Genomic DNA, 23,791 nt, shown 5'->3' on the forward strand with positions numbered 1-23,791 from the left:
TATTTTTTTTTTTGAAAAAAGGTAAAATTTTTGTGAACACATGTGTGACTTAATAATCCTTATGTCATTTCTGGCAGCAATTTTTAAATCTACTACTTTCAAGTCTTGAGGAGTTATCTCGTATGTGCTTTGAATGCAACATAAACATATTAAAATTTGTTTCGTTTTCATTGTTGCAGCAGCGACACTCTTCATCATCCTCATCGTCGTCGTCGGCATATAAAGAGTGTAAGAATGTTTGCAGCAATTTTGCATTAACGCGCCACCATCCCCAACAAAAACATAAAAAGACAGACAAACAGTTGTTGTTGTTGTTGCACTTGTGCCAGTATGTTTTATTCATTTTCATTAGAATGTCGGAGTCTTTCTGAGCGAACACAATAATAATATGGCAAATATTTTTGTATAAATAGTGGAGGAAATAGGAGAAAATGAAATGATATTCTGGATTTGGATTAGGATGAAACATTTTTTTTTGCTGCAAAGCTACATCCATACACGTTACGATCAGTTGTGGATCTACCAAAGGGCCCCAAAAATAGGTAAGTATTTTTTTAATGAAATTTTTAGAACATTTCAAGCTTAAAATCTAATCTAATTAATCCAAACCAAGCAAGAAAATTTTTAAATGGACTTTTAAAATTTTTTATAAGATTTTTTCAAAATTTTTATTTACAAAAAAAAAATAATTTAATTTTTTTTTATAAATTTATTTTAAAATTATTTTAATAATTTAAAAAAAAATAAGTTAATTCTAAAAATTTTTAATGTTAAAAAAATATATTTTTCTAAAGATATACCTAAAATTTGGAAAAGTTTTCAAAGAAGTTTTGGAGGATGAAAAATTATTTTTTAAAAATTATATTTTTATGAAAAATTAATCCAAATTTTCACTTTTTTAATTTTCTCAAAAAAAGTTAAAATTTAGAAAAATTTTCTTGAAAAAGCTGAAGACTCCGCGCGAGAAAAGTTGCTTCAAAATAATTTAATTTTCCAATTAATCCAAATCAAGCAAAAAATGTTCCAAAAATGTAAATCCGCCTCCAACTCCGCTCATGTTTTCGTATAATTCAATTGCACTTCCGGATTATTTTATAATAATGATAATGATTGCACTTCTCTTCCTCCACGTCCTCCTCGTGTGTGTCTCTCTAGACGACAAATTTTTAATGCATTCAATTGCTCACATCCACTTACGGTGCTAATGTTGTTCTCGCACACAACGGATCCGCTCCACAAAAAGCATGACAATCATCTAGACTACTTGTTCGGCACAAGAAGAAAGAAGTGAGTGAATATTTGTTCGTACTCGACTCATTCGTTGATGATGATGATGACAATTTTTTTTTTATTATATTTGCCTGTGAAACATTTTCTTTTTATTATAATTCACAAAATGCACACTCACAAACATATTCAAATTTAATTTAGCATGTTTCTCATTTTATTGTGTGTTTGTGTTTGTTCGAGAGAAAGCAACGACAAGTGTTGTGTAGAAAATTGAATAGATTATGAAAATGTTCTCATGGAGCACAGTCTACGTTTCGAATATCAATCAATTTTGGAATAGACATGCTGACGCACCTGTCTCCTCGCAACTCGAAATTACTGTCATTATTTGTAGCTTTTCAAAGCCTTCCTCGTCTGACGTGCGCTACCGATGATGATTATGTCGTTTTATTTTTTGAAAAACGCGCGCGATGAATATACAATATTTTTGTCGATCAATAGCACCGCGTAATTATAGAGAGAGCGCGACACCACCGCCAACGACACGTCGAAATAATTATTATTTTGAAAGTAAATTAATTGTTTTTCAATTAATGATGGAGAGTGGATTGTTGCTGATTATGCCATTGTATGGCGCGCATTTATGCCCAGGAGAGTTGGCGATATGTTGTTTCAAGTAGTGCCACATTTGCTCAAGTGGATGGTGTAGTTTTCAATGAGAATGACGGCGTAAAATATGCAAAGCTATTGTATGAGACTCGTGACAAAGTTTGATAAAATTGTGTTAGAAATTGAGAAATGAAAATTTTCGCTAGACTCAAGGAGAAAACAAAGACTGAAGGATTTAGAAATATTTTGCCTTTTTTATATTTTTTTTTTAAATTAAAAAATTATGTTTTTTTTTTAACAAAATTTTTTAAATTTTAAAATCTTTTAAAAAAATATTTTAAGTAATTTTTTTTTATTTTCTATTCAAAAGTCAAAAAAAAATGAAAATTTCATCATTCATCATAATGATCATTATAATGATTTTAAAAATAATTTATTTTTTTTTAAAAATATTTTATTTTTTCTATATTTTATAATTTTATTTTGTAATTTTTTTTTTTAATTTTCATAAAAAAAAATTCATGTTTTTTTTTCAATACAAAATTTTTTGAAAATTTTAGAATATTTTTAGAAATTTCTTGAGAAAATATGAAAAAGACAAAATGATGAAATTTTCAATTGGATTTCTGACTTTTGAAATGGAAAAAAAAGTTCAAAAAATTTTTTTTTGGAGCCCTTAGGTCAACGGCAAAAATTGAAAAAAAAAATATGAAATTTACAAATTTTTTTTTTAAAATTAAAAAAAAAATAAAATTTACTTAATTTTGTTAAACAAAGTTCTTTAAATTAAAAAAAAATATTTTTTTAATATTAGAAAATTTTCTTAAGAAACGAAAATAAAATTTCAAATGTGGTAAAAATGTAAAATTTTTCCTATAATAAGGCTTAAAAGCCTTTCTTTTCAGATTTTTACCAAGCAACAGAAAAAACGAAAACAAGTAAAATTCATAAAAAAAATCCCATTGAAAGAATTTCCATATGAATGTGATTATCTTTTTTGTCATTTAAATAAATACAATCTCATTATTTTAATACAACTGGTGATCTTCTTAGCTCTTTATGCCAAGCACCCCCACACACTTACATACATGTTGAAATCAACAGTAAGAAGCAAAATAATAATTCAAGGTTCTCTCCTTCTTCTCTTACTTGCTTACATTATATTCTCATATTTTGTTTTATTCGGAAAAAACAACGGAAAAAAATTCATTGAATTTCTCCAACAAATATATAAATTATACATGAACTTGAAATATCTTTGTTTTATTTGATTTTCATGGTTGAGGGTTGTTGTTAACATCTTCATGATGGGAAAATCAAGTTCAATGTACAACGTTTTGTTATTTTTCGTGCGGTGTATTGAGTGTAGTGATATTTTTATGATAATTTTCCGAAAATAACTCTGTTATTTTGTGCTAAAGGATATCATTAAAAAGTGATGAAATATTAAAATCAGTTACGATCTTACGGATTAAACGAGTTTTTGATTTTTTTTCCTTAATTTTTTTTGTGCAATAAAAGTTTGCATATCACAAAACATAAATATCCGTTATGAAAGGATGTGGCACAGGAAAAATATGTTAAACTTCATCCGAGTGTCATGGAAGTCAATAGAAGACAAATTTAAATAATCTACTTTGCAACCTTCTATTCATGTATTGTTGCTTCTATGCCTCAACATATTTATTATTACACAGATATTGTTTGCTTTTTCAATTCTATTCACAATTTTTGATGTGAATGCGTATGTAAAATTTGTCTATATTTTTATTATTATTTTCTGAATAAATAACATAAATATTCTGTTCCATGCATTTATGGTATGCTTTTTGTTACAGATATTATGAAAGGTCCTTCTGAGAAACGGAGCCCGCAGCTAGCACTCAAAGAGAGAAATTGAGAATTTCCAGAAGGGTAAAATATGTCAAAAACTTTACAAAAAAAAATATTATTCTATGGAAATTTTCCCAGAAAACTTTTGATAAATAACCTCTCATATGAAGTTTTAACACATATCTCATGATTCTAGCTTATATTTCTGTGAACTTAAAATATAATATAAACATTTATGCATATCAAAAGCAAAAAAAAAAGATAAAGCTTTTATTTCCGACACTTGTGCGAAACACATTTGAAAAGTTATTATTTTAATGCTTTTTTATTGAAATGTGTTTTTTTTTTGTCACATATGTGTAAAAATCAGTGAAATTACCGCATTAATCACATTTATGCGATAAAAAAAAGTTATTTACCTTCCGAAAAACCCATACCCCGTGTTTACTTTTGACATTTATTAGCAAAAGTTACACTCGAGTAACAACCGGAAAATTATTTCCAACTTAACCGCACAAACAACGAACTTGTGTGTTGCCCACCCGCCACATTGACATTCACATCGAGTACCTAACATTCTAATCCAAAAAAAAAAACGGTTTTTAAACAAATATTATAACACATCGCGTTTTGCATGTGTTTCGTTGTAATAGTTGGAGTAAATAATTTATGGTGTCAGGATCTAAATTGTGGACATTTGTTACATATTCTAAAACGCGCGGCGGTGGCAACGTAATAAGTGAGTGAAATATGCTTGTGTGACGGTTTTTTATGCTGTTGCTCGTGCTTTTTGTATATTAATTTGCACGCCAGACACAAATAAGTTTTTCGCAATAGTGTGGAACTAGGTTTTTCTGTATTGCGAAACAAGAATAAAATTATTTTGTTACATGAACAAATGTCGTTGTTTGCAAAAATTGTCAATCCCGTAACGATGTCTGGTCACACGAGCCTCTTGCCTTTATTGGACAAGGCAACAACGTAATAACAAATAAAAACGATTTCAGCCGAAATTAAAACATCTATCAAGTCACGTGGGTTCATTAACTTCGTTTTGTACATGCTTAGTTAGAAGTGAGTCACTGAAATTTTCGACGGTCTTCCATTGTGCCGAAAGAAAATTATTTAGGAAATTTTTTGAAAATCAGTCAAGGATAATTCAGAAGGAAGGTCTTCTCAGTCTATGGTTGCTAATTCAGGCTCCTTTGATTAAAGATGATGTCAAAATTAGTAAAGATGATGATGCTGATGATGTTAAAGGTGGAATTAAATATGATGTGGATGGATTTTGGATCAGATTTGGTGAAGAGAGAGAGATATAACTGGCATGAGAGGAGTCGTTAAGCCGTGGTTAAGCTGCCCATACATTTCTATATGTCATGGAAGCCTGATCAACTGATGCTAAAAGTCTTCTTAGAATTCAGCTCCAACAATTAATGCTTCTTCGTTGTGAAAAAAAATCTTTAGTAGAACGACATCTAGGTCATAGGGCTTACTAGACCCCTTAGAGGTCTAGTATGGCTCGCACCGTGGTCTCTAAAGAATCCTATTGTACTTCATATGCCGGGAAATAGGTCTTAGCTTTTTACCTGTCATCCCAAGCAGGTGCCCTCAAAATTCACTCAGCTCACCCAGAGGACCCCAAAAGATTTCTAAAATATCTCAGTAAATTTAAAGCTCCATTGGAGTCAGAAAAGTTTTTCATGATTTCGAGTCTCGAACCAACGACCTTACGCTCATCAGTCAGATATGCTAACCACTGTACTAAGCTGACTCCTGACCACATCTACGGGCCCGCTAAAATCTGAAATAAAAAAAGAAAAATGTATCAATAGAATACTTACCAATAATAATTGATATTTCCACCTCCTCAAGTCGTTTTTCAGGTCGTTGCTCATTAGTAGTCAAGCGAAAGGTGTTATAGTCCTTTAACACAATCATTTACGAGTTTTCTACCTTTTTTTCCTCTTTTTATGCGAACGATGTTAAATGTCTTCACATCACTTCTTCTTTCTTTTTCGTATCGTTCATGCAAAAAAAAAGTATCAAAAGAATTTCCCGAACAAAGAATCACGTCATTGCAACAACATTGAGAGTGCGAGAGAAAAGTAACTTGCTTTTACATCATTTATCAAAGTAAGCTTTTTATTTGCTCTAGTCGTAAAGTTCATATAGCAGTGGGAACATTATTTATTGATGTAAAACATCTATGATATTTGTATTTCGGATAAAATTCTGCTACGATGATGATTGTGAATGTGTGTTTGGAATATTCATTGAGGCATCGCACACACACACACATACGCACACGAAAATAAAACGATACAAAATTTTCATGTTTAAACATATGCTCGTAATTGATATGTACAATTTCTTCCGACCATTCAGAGGGATGTGCTGACCCTTCATTTTGCACGCGTGCAAGGAATTTCATGTTGTGATGATAATCTAACATGCCAAAAAATGTTGCCTTGTTCTTCGACAAAGACGACGTCGACGAGCTTTTGCCGTTTTGTAACAGGTTATGGTAATGATGCCACATTTATTATCATGTCCAATACGACGGCCATTGATTAATATTGTGGTCGTTGCACGCACTTAAACGTGACCCAATACTCAAGAGGATCTTCTCACATCGACGTCTAATTTTATAAAAAATGGCATCTCCTTAACACACAAAAAACAATCCCAAATCCGAAACAAATTTCCCAGAAATCCGTCTAGCAATCTGCGGTATAGAAATAACAATCGCACTTACCCAACTGCCTATCATCGCCAAAGCCGAGGGATCTCTTCCTGTCATTTAAACGATCCTCCACTTGAAAATTCATATTTGAATGGATTTCACGAGCGTATCATAATCTAATAATATAACAATAAAAAAATGAACCACAATCTTGAGTGCGAACGAAATCTCTGTCTGTGCACACAATATAAAGACGAGTAAATCCGGTAGAGATGAGAACCCTTTTTAAATTTCTTCTTCAAATATTTTGCAAACTGTGCAAAAAAAAAGTCTTAAGGACGTCTTTTAATGAAAAAGAGATACAAAAAGGGGATATTTAAGTGAGTGTAAACATTGAAGACGAAAAAAAATCTGCCAAGAACTAAAGCACTTTCTATGTGCCCTGTAGTAAATATCCGGTAGAATTTACCCTTTTTATGGAAGTAATTTATTTTTAAAATGAATCAATCTGAGCCCTTTAGAGGTTAATATGACCTCTCTTAGGATCTGTCATCCGTAGATCAAAAAAGAAATTACCCTAACTTAGGAGGTCAACGTTACTGTTTTCACATCTGTATAAGAAAAGAAAGGAAACAGTTAGAAACATGCACCACATTTACTCTTCCTTCCTGGATGCAAATACAACACGAACTTTGGCTGGCCGAACCTCCGACAGTAAGATGCATCGAAATTTGAATTGGCAGTAATTTATTCTCTGAAATTCAGGGCCTCTACAGTGTGTTGCTTAAAAGAACAATGGATGCGGGTGTTCAAGTATTTTCATGGATACGACCATACTTTCATTTGGCAGCTGCAGAGCAAGTAGACCTCGGAATAGAACAAGATCGAATTTCTCAACTAGAAAAAGCATTGTAGGAGTAGGTCCAGGACCTGCGACAAGTCATTGTTATGCAAAACACTCAGTAGCTGTCAACGGAAATGCAGCATTTAGAATCCGAAGAGTAAGTTAAACTTTACGAAATACTTTCGAAAGTAGTTTTTAAGATAAGCCGAAATAAAGATACTGCTTTAATTAGATTTTTAAAAAATTAATAATAAAAAAGCGATGCTCGCGAAAAAGTATTGCATGAATTTGGATTTAAGGAAAACAAAAATATGAGTCCAAAAATCCTACTCTTTCTCTTGAAGGCCTACAACTTGTAGGACTATTTTTTTTTTTTTGATCTACGGACGACCAATTTTAAAACATGTTAAATTATCCTCTTTATTAACCATTTTGATTCTTTTTAAAAAGTACAACTAATTTATTTAGAGGTTAGAAAATTCACTAAAAGGTTAATACAATCTCCTTAGAGGTAAACTTAACCCATTTTTCTTCCACAGGGTATCTATTGCATTTGATGACAATATGATCAAAAAATGTGTTCCTTACCTGCGACTTAAAATGTTTGTTTGTAAAGTAGCGTAAATAATCTGATTTAATTTTGAATTAGAAAAAAACCTTTTTTATCTCTTTCTCTCTTTTTCTTTCAACTGCATGCAGGAAACTACAAAGAAAATCATCTTCATCGCAGCACTTCTTTCAATTATAACGGAACGACGACACAAAAAAAGCCAATTTCGTTCTTATAAATTTACATTATCTCATTACCTTCAACACTTTGCTTCACGAGATGTAACAACCAAGATGGAATTGGTTCTTTTTCTCGTTGTTTGTTTGTTTGTTCACGCAAAAAAAAGGCGAAAAATTCATTAAGATCGTATCGTTTTTTCATCACTTCGTGTTTATCTTTATCTGTGGCACTTTTGAAACTTAGATTAAATCCTTTGTTAGTTTCAAACAATCAAACGAAATGTCTGGAAGCGTATTACAGTAATCCAATTTTTGTGTAAAATTGAACCGAATACTGCAACTGTGTCAAGTAATGAATGCTGCTACATTATTTGCCAATCATCAATTTTAGTTATTATTTATGCATTGAGTGCATTTAGTCAAGAGAGATGCATGGCACTGGAGTTAATTGAATATGATTAGTGTGTTACCGGTAAATCCCCATGCCCGATCAACATTTGTGTAATAAATCAAATTAAAATGAATAATTAACGAGCTTTTGGTATAAGCATGTTGATAGAATTTTATGGAAAGTAAATATTAAAGGAACAGAAATTAATTAAAATTTAGTTTTAAACATTGAAGTAAAAACTTTTAAAAATTTTATTTTGAATTATCAGTATTCTAACCTCAAATAATTAATTTATTTTAAAAAAAATTAAATACAAAAATTTTCCCATTTTTACTTGTAAAATTAAGTTCATCTTGAATTTCAAAAATCTGAATTTTAAAAATTTTACATGCGCCCTCTAGTGGTCAATACATGAATTTATACTTTTTTGACAACACTATTTTGGCGCCATTTTTGAGATCTTCAGATTTTAATGGCTACCACGCCTCTGGTCGAAATTTCAACAAACATCTCCTGATAGTAGTAATGAAGATGCAATTTACTAATTTATCTTCATTGCGTCTTCCATCACGCGACTTCCTTTTCTAATCGGAAGAAGTAAATTAAATGAGTATAAAATTGCTTGATAACAACAGGGAAAATAAATAAATGGGTTATAAAATGGAAACTGCACAATTCTGCTACATTTATCTCTACTCCATGTGCAAAACTGTAACAAACAAAACCACCATTACACTTGTCATAAATCATCTCATGGGAAAACAATGGGATACCCCAAAACGAATGCACACAGCACAAATAATAATGAAAATATATAGAAATAAGGATTTAGAGTGCAAACATTTCATTGTTTTGCTGCTGCAATTTGCATCGTAAATTCGTGTTTATTTTAAAAGAGAAATAATAAATTAAAATTTTAACAAGATTCTCATTAAGGGAGGTTTTTGTTTCGGTAATGACGATAACAATCAGCGACATTTACATTTAAATGGAAATTAAAAAGAACACGTGTTGACAACGTTTTTCATCTGGCGACGAATGAAAAAAAAGAAGACAGGAAAGACAGCTTCTTTTGATACGACAATAATAAAAATGAACAAGCAATAAAGCAAAATGATTTGCAAGCAATTTTATGCACCTCATAAACTTTTATATTGCGAACGAAATTTTTCTCTTCTCGTTATGGAAAAATGTTACAAGCAGCAGCAAAAGTAATAAAATGTAAAATTTAACAATAAATAAAGTTCAATTGATTCTGAGTAAGAGTAAGAGTCAGTGATCTGAGAGAAAATGAAAACTGCAGATTTCATGCAAACACCTAAACTGTGACTTTTTCACTTGAACAAAAAAAACGACGAAAAAACAATTAAAAGTTACAACAATGACGAAAAAAAGTGAATGACTGACAGACAAGCGACTATTATTCTTCCAAACTATTCATCTGTGTCAAAAAATCATCATCCTGCGTCAGTTCCGTATCTTTTTCACCGACTTTTTTGCGACAAAACTGCACAAAATGGCAAAAAAAGTTGAAATTTTGTCATCGGGCTGCACAGTGGGTGTGCAAGTGAAATGAAAGCCACATGAGAAAAATCTCCATACTCATCCGTTCAATGAATGCATTCATTATAATCATGTCACGTTCATTTATTGTGTCATTTATATTTTTGCCTTTGTCATCATTGTCATGTTTTGTCCCCCCGATGATGATGGAGTCGAGCATGTAAGTGAAATTGTGTCGAGAATGAAAAAAAAACTGTTGATGAAAATTTCGAAAATTAGAAAATTTCATTCAAGTGAAAAGAGTTCATCATGTGGGCCTGCCTCACAATATTTCATCGCCGAGGTAAATTTAAAAACAGTACGTCTCTCTTGCACATCAACTTTATTATTATAAATTCAACATGATCAACATAATATAGACGAGGAGCCATAAATAGGTGGTATTTTGTGCACACATAATATTATTAATATTAAAATGTTTAAAATGAGGGTCTTTTTGCTCAAAGGCATAGGTACACACACACAAATGAACGCACATTTGATCAAATAACTGGGATTTGCCATTTTATTATTATTTAATCCGCTTTTCAGAATATTATTTGTTTGATGACTGCACCAATGCAACCAGTATGATTATATCAATGCGTATTATCGTGATTATAATAACTGGAAGTGATAGAAAGCCGAGAGTATTATCGAATTCATGAATATAATCATAATTTAGCATCAAATAAAGGGATTGTGTGGGTTTCTCAGTGGTGCACTAAAAAAAGAATTTTCGGTTTTTTTGGTTGTAGATTTTTTTTTTCGCTGAAAAAGATATTTATTTAAATGAAATAACAAATCAATAAAAAAATATAAGAATCTTGGCTATAAAATCAGCATGACATCATCATTTATATGGAGGAACTTTCAATTTTATTCTTTTTTATTAATGAAAAACAGAATATCGCGAATTTTTATGATATTTTGGGCGACTGGATATTTTTTGTAAAGAAAAACAAAAAGAAAATTTGAAAATTGATATGAAATGAACATTTAAAGCGTATTCGAATTGAGTCATTGAATATTTTTTAATCTAATGATAATTTTTTTTTTAAATAAATTTATTAATTCAATTTTCAGCTTTTTCAAAATTTAAATCTAAAAAAATAAAATTTATTTGGACAAATCAAATATTTCTTTAAAAATTAATTAATTTAAATTAAAAAAAACTTTTTAAAATTAATTAAATAAATTTAAAATAATTACTTATAATTATTAGTCAATTTGAATATTTGGAATTTATTAATTAAAGATTTGAATTTTAAAAATATTTTCTTTAATTTTTATCTTTTAAAATAAATAAAAAAATATGTAATTAAATTTTTTTTTTTATTTTAAAAATTATTATTTTTGAATTGTTAAATTTATTTAATTTAAATTATATTTTTATAATTAAATATTTATTAAAATTAAATAAATTTATTTAAATTTAATTTATTAATTAATTAACTTTATTTATTTATTCATTAATTAATTTTTAATTAAAATTTTATTTTATTTTATTTTTTTAAACTTTTTAAAATAATTTTTAATTTTTTTTTATTTTCAGTTTAATCCAACTGCTGGATTTCTAAACTTTTTAAAATACCTAATATTTATTTTTTTTTTATTTTCAGTTATATCCGATTGCTGGACAAAAAATAACATTTTTTCCAAAATCAGTCTGAAACGCAGTAAAAAATTTCCATTAAACGCAAAAATTCATTTAATCACGCCAACGGAGACTTATCGTCATAAAAATGAATGCCATGTTTCCCGAAAACAACACAACTTAATACATAAATAAATAAAAAGCCAGTAAACCATCGTAAAAAAAAATACAGAAAATCTGATAAATTCTTCCGCAAAGTACTCGGTTACGCTCTCAAAATGACAATACAAAAAATATTGTTCGCAGGTAAAAGTGCGTTGTACTTGTCAACTCGCAACAACTACTCAACGTGTGATGAAGGGGTGAAGGTCATGTGTGATGGCGATAAGTTGGATTTATGACAGAAACATGGCAGGAAGTGACGTGAAATAAAACTGGATTACGAGAAAAGAAGAAAATTAATTGAAAAGGGATTTTCGGCGAAAATTACTTGAGTTTATTTTTAGCTCTAATGCTTAAATTGACACCACAACAAGGAAGATTTGAAAGTAGGTCAGTGAAAATGTAACACGGAAAAAAATATTCTATTACGAAAATTTTCGCTACAGATGGTGTTCTTCTCAAAAAATGTATTTTCTCCTTATTATCGCCGCACTCAATCTCGAATTACCCGCTATTAGCACCAAATAATTACAGCTACGATGATGAATGGTCGCATTTTCTCAACATGACCATTATAAAGGGCTTTTCACAACGAACTGCAACTTTGTTTATCTCTCGCTTCATGCAACTTTTGAATGTCTAAAAAGTACGTAAAGAAGACATGATTGGTACAATATGTTTTCCATTTTACATGTTCGCCGTCGTCAGAAAAAAAAACGAAAGAGAAATTCACGTAAGGAAAAACTCTTTTCATGAAAACCAAGTGCAAAAGAAGCTTAATTCAATTAATTTAATTTAAGACATCTGGTCCAATTTTTACTCTCTTCTTTTATTTTTGTACTTTTTGCACTAACAAACATGCTTCGCACACGAGAACAGCACAGCGCGAGAAAATGAAAACCAGCAAGGAGCAAAAAAATGTTGCAAAAGTAAAGTAACGAGGAAAAAAATAAAAAGGTGAAATTTATATATTTACTCGAAGAAAAGCGTCTGATGTGAAAGAGAGGCTCAATGTTTTCCGTATGAAATGCTTTTTAAAAGAAATACAGGTGAATCAAATATATTTTTCTTTTATGCGAGATTTATAAGAAAACTTTTCATTATTTTTTTTTATTTTTAGTTCAAGGCATCTTTGACCGTGTCGATCGCTGAGAGAAAAAAATAACAAATATCACCTTTAGTATTTCCGCTTTTTATTTCAAGTGATTGAAAGTTGGAAGCAATATAGTTAAAAATACGAAAAAAAATACTTTTTTATCATTTAAAATAACATGGAGCTTAAAAATCAATATTTAATAAAACATTTAAGAAATAAGTAAAAAAAATTTAATTAATTAATATATTTATTAATTTAATGTTATATAATAAAAATAATTACAAAATTTTTATTATAAAATTATTTTTTAAAATTATATTTAATTTAATAAAAATATAATTAAATTAAATTAATAGAAATCTAATTTAATTAAATTAAATAAGAAATAAAAAAGATAATTTTGAAAAACAAAAATTTTTTCTTATTTCATTTTTTAAGTGAAAAAGATGATTTTTTTTTTGTAAATATTAAAAAAATAAAACAAAAAATTCGTGAACAAATATTATTAAAAAAATAATAAAATTAAGAAAAATCATGAAAAAAATATAAATTTATTATGAAACTTAATTTAAAAAATTTTTTGCAATATTTTTTTAATTAAAATTTTTCTATTTTTGTAGAAAAAAATAGCGTAAAATTTTCAGTTTAATTAATTGATTTTTATTATTGATTTTGCTTCAAATTTTATTTTTTTTTTATTAATGCCGCTCCAAATGAAAATCAAAAATAAAATCCGATGCCCCATTTTAAAAGTCAAAAATCCAATGGGGCAAAATAAAAAAAAAAGTTAAAAATTTCATCAAAATTGATCGTTTTTTGGTGTAATTTTTCAAGACATTTTCTAAAAAATTTATAAAAATTTTCAATTATTTTAATTTTTGTTTTGAAAATCATATTTAAACTTGAATTTTTTTCTCAAAAAATATTTTCCATAAAATTACTGTATTTTTTTTTTCAAATTTTTTTGACATTTATATTTTATGAAATTTTAATTTTTAACTTAAAATGATCTAAAATCAATTTTTGATTTGAAAATTTCAAGGAAAGTTATTAAAAAACAACAAAAATTTTTATCAACGATCAAAAATTCCTAAAACTCTGTCATTTTGAATGAAAATAAGTATTTCAAAAAAAAATTTTTTTTCAATTTTATTTTCAAAAATTTTAACTTTATTTTTGATTTTCATTAAATTTTTTTATTTAAAATTAATTATTTTCAAGTTTTATTTAATAATTTTATTTTTTTTTAATTTATTTTAAATTTTTAGGTCTGCACCAGTAACGAAGTCACACACCTGTTCAAGAAAATTCAATCAAATCATCTTTAAAATGCAATACTCGAAACGTTTCTTTTTATTTATTTTCTAAAAATAAAGTCTTCAAGAAAGTCTTGGAGTACTTGGAAATACGACAAACACTGCAGCAAATAATAATCTCTAAATGGAATGAAAAATTGTTTATTACTTTCTTCAAAGAATGCTTCTCCTTTGAGTCATTACTGTTAAAAAAAATGAGAAAAAAAGGTAAACAGGAAACAATCAGCATTTTACACTTGATGACCAACGAACATTTTTTCCCTGGGCATCTGAACTGTTTTTTTTTTGTACCAAAGTGAAACTTCGACACTAAAAGCAGGTCATGCATAAATTTACAGTAACGGAAAATTATGTGCATTTTTTTGCGTATGTTTGAACGCAAAGACAGACGAACATTTAAAGTAATGAGCCAGTTAAAAGCTTTGTGTGCTTGTTTCAAAAATGGAGCTCTACTTAACATAAACACGGTCAATTTTAATTAAAAAATTAAATATTTAGTATTCATGTGACGACGTTCGTTTTTTTTTTATTTCGCATGACCGAGAGAAGCAGGGAGACCCTTTCGAGTGCGGAGTAATGATTAAGTAGTTGTGATACGAGTGCCGCACTTTAATGAAGAAGTACGACTAGAAAATGTGTTGAACCGTCCTTTTTGCATTCTAATGAAGTTTGCTGATTTTTTTTTTGTGAGCGACAAAAATTAGGCCGACAAACTTTTTGCAAGGCGCACAAAAAGTGGAAGAAATTGCAAAAGTTTTTCTATATTTAATGCACAAAAGCAAAACGGAGCCAAATGAATTGAAAAGAAATTTTTTCTCTTCCCTATAATCCTTACCTGCTTAAATATAGCCCGAAAGATAAAAAAAAAGTATGCTGATTGCACACAAAAAAAAGAAACTTAAAATAAACTAAAAGTGTAAAGGCTGTCATCATTTCCACAGTGGATTATAATCCACAAAAATATTCTTTTACAACTATTTGCAATGGGAAATGTTTTCACTACTGATTAAACTGAGAGAGCATTCATTTACGGTAACCGTCCGATTTTGTTTTTCGTCACTTAGAGCAAAAAAAAATTTACCTTGGTCACCATTTCAAATGTATACAAAATTGTAATCATCATTTTTATCATTCATGAAAAGAAAACTAAATTCTTTTTGGTTTGTATTCTCTTTTTTTATTTCGCAAAAAAAAAGTTTTCCTATTCAATTTCATTTCAATTCTGTACTTAACTCAAACTTTTACTACCTTCTCTTGTTCCACTTTTATCTCTCTCCATAGCTTTTATTATTATGTTTCCGTCTTTGCTGCTTTTTGTTGCAACTTCTCTAAAATTAGACGAAATAATTATTTTTAGCGCATAACGAACTGAATGAGCCGCTGTTGGATGTTTCCCAAGAAAAACTTTTGAAAATTATGGATGAAAAATTAGCAATTGAACGTCAAAAGATGAACCTCATTAAAAGTTTTGATGCCATTGTTTTCGTTTTTTCTTTTATTTCTTCTTCATTATGGTTTTTCTATTGTTTTTTCTTTTTTTTTCTGTATTTGAAAAATTTTTAAAAACAATGAGTTTAGTGGTCAAATCATGTACCGCACAAATTTTTTGTTTACCAAGAACATGTCGGAGCTTTAGGGTAGAATTAAAAGTGTCTGGAAATGTGTGTTAAAACGTTTGATGTTGGGATATGAGTAAAAATAAATAAAATACCTAGAAAAAAAAACAAGCTACCTGAGGAGTCAAGATGGGTCATCATTTATTGTTTTTTAGATAATTTTTTTCTTAATTTTTAGATTTTTGGAGGGTTTTTTCAGGGAGATACGGGAAAAGCTATAAATTAACAAAACTTTAAATTTTGAACATTTTATTTTGAGGTATGACATATTTAGTAAATTTGAAAGACATTTGATATATTTTAATGAATTTTGAGGATGCTAAATTTTGAATTTGCTCTTCTCAATAATCAAAATGATATATTCATATAAATTCACAAAAAATCATTTAAAATTTCAAAATATTTTTCTTTTTGAAAAATTTGCAATTTTTACATTTTCTTATAAAATTCTCATGTATTGCTACAAATTTTTGAAAATTTTTGCAAACTTTGCGATAAATCTTTATTCTGCATCGAATAAGCAAAAAATTTCATAAAAATATCATTGCTTAAATTTTTGCAAAGATTTGTAAAGATTTGCAAATGTTTACAAATCTTTACAATAAAGATTTGCAAATATTTGCAAATCTTAATTTTTGAATGGATCTCCTGAACGCTACAGAAAGGGTATTGAGCTAAAACCAGCAAATCTCAAGAGAGCTTGGCGAGATCTTTCTAATGATATATGGCATTGCCTCGGGGTCAAAGTTCGCAAATTTTGCGATTTTTTGCAAATTTGCGAAACTTTGGACCTCAATTTTTCATGTTTTAAAAACATGACAGCTTAAGTGTGTTACACCGTTAGATAGTGCTCGGCGAGCTCTCTTGAATTTTGCTGGTTTTAGCTCGATACCCTTTCTGTAGCGTTCAGGAGAGCCATTTAAAAATCGAGATTTGCAAATATTTGCAAAGCTTTGAAAATATTTTCAAATATTTTTGCAAAAAATCTTTGCAAACTTATTTTAATGAAATTTTTTGCTCATTTGATGCAGAATGAAGATTTATGGGCAAATTTGTAAAAATTTTCAAAATTTTGTCAAGTTTTATAGGATTTACAAAGGAAAATGTAAAAAAGATAAAAAAAAAAGTTAAAAACAAATTAACAATGTTTTCAACTATAAAATCGAATGTGTTACATATTGTTTGAAAGAGAAGACCAAGCTAAATCTAAAAATTCAAAATTTAATATGATCCGAGCTCAATTACAGACAATTGATGTTTAAACAACTCTTAAAATTTCGATCATTTTGTTAAATTTTATAAAACATCATAAAGTTCATAAAAATGTGAAAAGTGTTGAAATTTTGTCAATTTATAGGTTTTCCCGTATCTCCCTGGGTTAAAAATATTTTTTTAATTATTTTTTTTACATTTAGGAAATAATCCAACAAAATCGATATTTTTTTATCATGATTTGAACAAAATTTGTAAAAAAAAAATTTAAATATTTCTTTAAAAAAATAATTCTTGTTTTGAAAAAAATTTTTCTTGAATAAAAATTGAATTTTTATTCATACTCAAACTTATTTATAAAATTTATTATAATTTTTTTAAACTGTTTTCTTTTAAAAAAATAGAAATCTTAAAAAATAAATTTAATATAATTTTGAAAAAAAAATTAAATAAACGAAACTTTTAAAAATAATTTTTTTTATTTAATTATATGTATATATATCATTTCTTATTTTTTTCTAAATTTTTAAATTTTATTTAATCATCATTAATTTTTTTAAAAATTTTTATTCATTTATTTTATTTATTTTTTTTGAAGAATATTTAAATCTTTTAAATTATTTCACATGAGTTTTTTTTATGTATTTTACATTTTTTTAATTTTAATAAAAATAGTTTATTTCAAAAAATCCTCGAAATGCTGTAAAAAATCCATTTCTCTTTATCTTTAATTAAAAGAGTCGTGTCAGACAAGAAATCCGATGCCTTGTCTTCTGCTATTTCCTCTTCCTTGTTGTTCCTTTTTTTTGCACGACTAAAGTTTCAAGATAATGTTAATTCTATTTCCATTCTATTTTCCTTTTTTTCTAGTTTTCACCTCTTTCGCCTATTCAGTTGTGCTGCGGGAAAAATAGAATCGTTTTAAATTTCACAAAGTTTGCTTCGAAATATCACATTTCGTGTCGCAGTCCAATCCACTTTAATTAACAAAAAGCTTACATTTCGTTACAATCACGCATCGCCTCGCCGCACAACATTGAATTATTGAATTTCTATTAACAATTTATGCTTATTATTGCCTTTGTTTACCTACAAATTCACGCTGATACGCGCCAATCATGTCCTCGTCAAATTTCATGTCAACAAATCGTTTGTGTCTGCTACCAAAGCAAACGGTAAATATACTTGAATAAACGAGCGAGCAACAGAAAATGTTTATTTTAATGTAAAAAGAGCGCAATTTTTTCCATGTCGTTACATTCCCGATGGCTTGGCTGCGTCTTTGTGACACATGCGTGCGTATTTATGAGTGTTTAAGTGTAAGTAGCACTAATAAACGTAAAAATTTATCGCAACATTTTTTTTTTCCAACTAATGCTCCAACTTGCAGCTTGTTGAGTTATAACAAGCGAAAAAATAAGTCAATTGTGAAAAAAAAGTACGCGTTCATAGCGAAAAAAAATACACAAGTCAAGTAGCCATAAAGAAAGCTTTATCGCAGCAGCAACAATATTATGCAAATTAGAAAATTATTTTTCCGAAATAGAAAACGATTGTTCCGACAACGATGTCCGTGTGTTGATGATTATGACGCGACAAAAACTAATCCAAAGAACGCGCCACGGCTAGTTAAGTGTCACTTGACTCTGCTAATCTAAATGTTTGTCGTGTAAACATCGCAGGAACGGAAAACGGGGAAAATAATAACAATAAATATAGTTTTAACAAAGGATTCGTGCTCGTTACTTTTGCCTCTTTTTCCTCATAATTTACAAAGCACACATAATTATTTTAAGTTTTTCTTGCTTTTCGTTTATTTTAACGGTCGACACTTCAAAATGTGCATTAGGCTAAAATTTTCAAAATTTTTATTAGGGCAAAATATTTTAATGCGATTATCTCTCAAAAAATATGAATTGGGTCAAATTTTCGGAATAAATTTTTAAAATGTGCACTGGGGTAAAATAAAAAAATGATTATTAGGGTAAAATTTCAGAATGCCTATATGGTTCAAACTTCATATTGTGCATTAGACGAAATTTTCTAAATGTATATTGGATTAAATTTGTGGAATGAGCATTAAGAAGAAATTTGAGAATGTGCATTGGGGCAAAATTTAAAAATGCTTATTGGCGTCAAATGTCAGAATGCTCATATGACTCAAATGTCAAAATGTGCATTAGGTAAATACTTCGGAATGTTTATCGGAAAAATTTGTGGAATGAGCAATGGGGAAAATTTTGAAAATGTGCATTGGGCTTCATCGGAATTCCTAAAAATTTTTAGAAAATACATTAAATGCCAAAATGGGTGAAATGTAACTAGAACGTAAAATAAAAAAGATATTAAAAAACAAATTAAATATGCAAAAATGCCACAAAAAGGAAAATAAATGAAAAATCTCTAAAATTTTAAGAAAAAATTCTTCAAGTACAAGTAAAAAAATTTTTGAAAGCCTTTTTCAAAAAATTATTTTTAAAATGTTTTTTTTTTTTTTATTTTTTTTTTTACATGAAATCGTTTGTAGCCAAATTTTAAACTTGTCAAAATCCATGCGGAAAATTGTTCTACAAATTATTTTGTGAATTTCCAGGTCACAGCCAAAATCCGCATTTCAGTAGTAGTTGCTCCAAACCACATCAAAGGAAGTCAGCAATTCGGGACTTTATTAACAACATTCTAACTCTGCTGTAATTATTTCGTGTTGACTGAAACAAATAACACAATGCATGTCCAAACAAAGCTAGATAAACAAAAATCACTCGGGCAAATTTATCATTAACGCTTGTTGAATGCATTGTTCGGTGATTGTTTTGTAATGAATATCCATTTTGTGTAGTATTACGATATTATTAAAGTATTATTTTTAAATAACGGAGATCCTGTTAAATAATAACAAATGGCATTAAATAGTTATTTTTGTGTGTCAGATGCTAATGGGGCAGTAGTGGGTGATACGTACTTTGTGTAATAGGGTGTAAATGATTTTCAATTAAATTATTGCAACATGCTTTTAAAGAGGATTAATATAATGACATGAACAGCCGGTGTTTTTTTTTGTTTGTAAATTTGCATTGAAAATTATTTTTTATTGCAATTATAAAAATCGAAATTTATTAAATAGCATAAAATTCTGTCAAATTTAAGTCTAATTCCATTATTTCCCAATATTTAAAATAAAAATAAAACTTTCTTTTCAGTTTTTATTGATTTTTTTATTTCTCACATTGATCAAACAAAAATTATTTTAATTGATTTAATAAATTACTATTTAATTTTTTTATTAATTACCAAGGGCGGATCCAGAGGGAGGCAAATAAGGCAATTGCATCCGCGTTTGAAGCACTAAAAATCACAAAAATGACACAAAATTTAACAAAAAAGGTGATTTTATATAGTCCTCTCATATTAGCTTATTCGAAGTGTTAGTGTTATATGTTCATTAAATTTTGAAGAATTTTCAAATTGGAATGAATTAAAATTAGAAAAATTTCGTATTTAAAAATTTTTCAAATTGTTTCAAAAATTACTGAAAAAGATCGTTTTTTTCTAATTTCTCGAATTTTTGTATAAAAAAAAACAAAAAATGATTTTTGAAACTTCTTAAAATTTCATGACTAGTTCAAGCCAATATTAAATCCACATTAATCCAATATTTTTTTTGTTTAAATCTCAATTTTTCTTTGCCAGTAACATTCTTATTTTATGACTTTCTCATTCAAATCGACCTAATTTTTCTGACATTAGAAGAAGAGGAAACAAGAGCGATACGCATTCATATCAATTCAAATAACCATCATCATTTTGACGGAATTTGACTTGATATTTGACTATTTCGACTTGATTCGTTGCGTGTTTGCTATAACATGAGAGATAATATACAGATTTGTTACGCACATTACAGATACAGCAACAAAAATATCATCATCATTACAAATATTGAATTCTAGTCTATCTACCCTTCCACCTCCTTCGCTTTTCATTTCGCATTATCTCATCGCTTCCTTTAGCCTCGTTCCGTAAACAGCAGCATCTGGCTGATTTCTCCGAAGAAAAAGTGTTTCCTGATGACACAAAAATGGGTCGATCTAGATAAGAGCGACGCGGAAGAAATTTATCTCGTGACATTTTTGACTTGGAAATTTTTCTTCTTTTCATGCGAATTTGCCGGCTAGATGAGGTGAGCTCAGGTTGTTTATTTGCTTTTCCCTTTCTAATGACTCTATTACAATAATTAAGTTGGTTATCATGCACTTTGATCGCACGAATAGTAGTGGCACGAGGCACTGGAGAGAACCCCATTAAAATAGATGAAAACAAAAAACGCAAATCAGATGTCCTTGTTTGTGCCTCGTGAATGAACGTAAGTGTTATTGGTGTAATTATTGCATGTGTTTGCGTCAATTACACGGAAAGTGAGCAACTTTTTAATTAAATTGAATTGTTTTTTGCTCTTTGTGTCTTTTTTCTGCGGCGTGGCACTTCAACAGCCATTACAAAGATTAAAAATGATGCAAATTAATTGCTTGTTTGTTTGTCTTTACTGCTGCACTTCTTCTCTATTTCGCTTGAATTCAAAGAAAATCCCATTTTATCCAGTTTTTTCATGAAAATCATAACCTACACAAAGCTAATCTTTAGTTGGTCTTGATGTCACGATTTTGTCCGCACATCAAAAGTCATGAGAAAACAAACACACGAAAAAAGACATATTTGCTGGCATTAGTGCCTCAATTTGTCTTCTTTATTTTTGTATCAATTTCAACAATATCATCATATAAATAATATTTTAATGAAAATGACATCAGAAGCGGCGGACGTGGAGTCATTTATTCCACTTTTTTTTTGTGGTTGTCGGAATAAAAATAAAACGCAACAATCATAAAGATAATGGCAATAATTTTTGCGTGTCTCGTTGAGAAGCTTAGGCTTTCACAACACAAAGCGAATGTGTGAGTGAAAGTGAAATATTAGAAAATAATGCGTGATGTTATTTGAAGGAATGTGATCAAATTACGGCTTTGTGGAGTTATGCGTTCAGACAAATGGCCATTTTTCTTATGTGAGGTAGTTGACCTTGGGACTGATAGTTTTGCCCCAAAAAAATTTTCAAGTTTTTGAATTTCAAAATTTTATTTTATTTTATTTTATTTTAATTTATTTTATTTTATTTTATTTTATTTTATTTTATTTTATTTTATTTTATTTATTTTATGTTTTTATTTTATTTTATTTTATTTTATTTTATTTTATTTTATTTTATTTTATTTTATTTTATTTTATTTTATTTTATTTTATTTTATTTTATTTTATTTTATTTTATTTTATTTTATTTTATTTTATTTTATTTTATTTTATTTTATTTTATTTTATTTTATTTTATTTTATTTTATTTTATTTTATTTTATTTTATTTTATTTTATTTTATTTTATTTTATTTTATTTTATTTTATTTTATTTTATTTTATTTTATTTTATTTTATTTTAATTTATTAAATCGTATAAACTACGCAATTCAATAATTTTCAAGGAAAAGAGTTTATTTTTATTTAAAAATATCAAATATCAACAAACAAATTTTCTTCTCTTAAGCCAAAGTCCTTCTTAACTCTTGTCATTGTTAGTATTTTAATTTTTTTCTTGTTTTTTCATCAATATCTACTTTTTTAATACTTGTGACGATTCATACACCACACAAAAAAATCCTTTAGACTGGGGGGAAAATTGCCAGCCAAAAATAAAAATCCAAAAAAAAAACAACATCGCGATGACAAACAAATCCCATTTGAATAATCATTTTTTACAAAAGTTGTTATACTACGACAAAAAAAAACAACGCCAGCAGCATCGAGCATTTGTCTATATTGAAATCAAAACTCAATAAATTTAACGACATCGAACACTGGAGGCAAAATCCCGTGTTTTATGTTTGACGATTAAAATTGTGTGCGTCGTTCGCGCCAAAAAAAAAAGGGAAAAATTGTACAAGGACATCCACTTTTAATCAATATAAATTGGACAAATATTATTTTTAGGAGATTAAAACGATGCCAGTAGCAAAACCCCCGTGTTCGTGTCCTGAATTTTGTATTGTGTTGTTGTTAAGAGGCTTTTCCCACCTTTTTTTCCTTTCCTTCTTTTGTCGCTGTTGAAACACGAAAAATTATGAGACAGTAACTGTGGAGTTAATTAAACTCTCTTGTAATGCGAAGAGGAAAAAAAAATGCGAAGCAAAATAAAAGGAAGAGAAACTTTTCGACTTTTCTATCGGTTGGATATTTAATCAGGTGACAAATTTTCCATCAAATAGATTATTAAAGTGTTTTTCCATTTATTTATGTACTCGTAAAAGTTTTTCGTTTGCGTCTTCCTTGTGTTGTGACGTTGCTATCTTTGCCGAGCCAAATCCCCCTTCAGTTCCCCATTCAATTATCTCGATACGTTTCCGAAGAAAAACTGTCATCTACGATATATTTGTAAGCAATTTTTATGTATTTATAAGAGCATGGAGACGTCCAGCATGACTGGTAGAAGAAGCGAAACGAAAAAAAAATATGAACATCAAATCACGTTCAATTTTTTCCTATTTCTTCTGATTTTCTCTCGATTTCCTCACATATGGTAGCAACTATCATAATGGGTAAAATGGCAATAAAGCTAATGTTTTATTATCTTTATTATTTGACTTGACTTGAGAGTATTTTCTCATTCTCCTCGATTTTCTTCGTTTTGTCTTTTTTTCCCTGGGTATTAAGTGAATTTCTCTGTATAAAATCTGACAAATGAAGAAAAAAACAATTTTATGAAATTAATTTTCCTACAAGTGAGTTTAGTTCATTTGGAGAGAAAAATGATCGGAAACTGACCTGACCAATGGAATTTCAATCCTGGCATTTACGGAATTTATTGCATTGTTCACTCTTCGAGT

The sequence above is a fragment of the Culicoides brevitarsis genome, chromosome 1 (genome assembly GCF_036172545.1).
Source record: "Culicoides brevitarsis isolate CSIRO-B50_1 chromosome 1, AGI_CSIRO_Cbre_v1, whole genome shotgun sequence".
In the NCBI taxonomy this organism is placed as follows: Eukaryota; Metazoa; Arthropoda; class Insecta; order Diptera; family Ceratopogonidae; genus Culicoides; species Culicoides brevitarsis.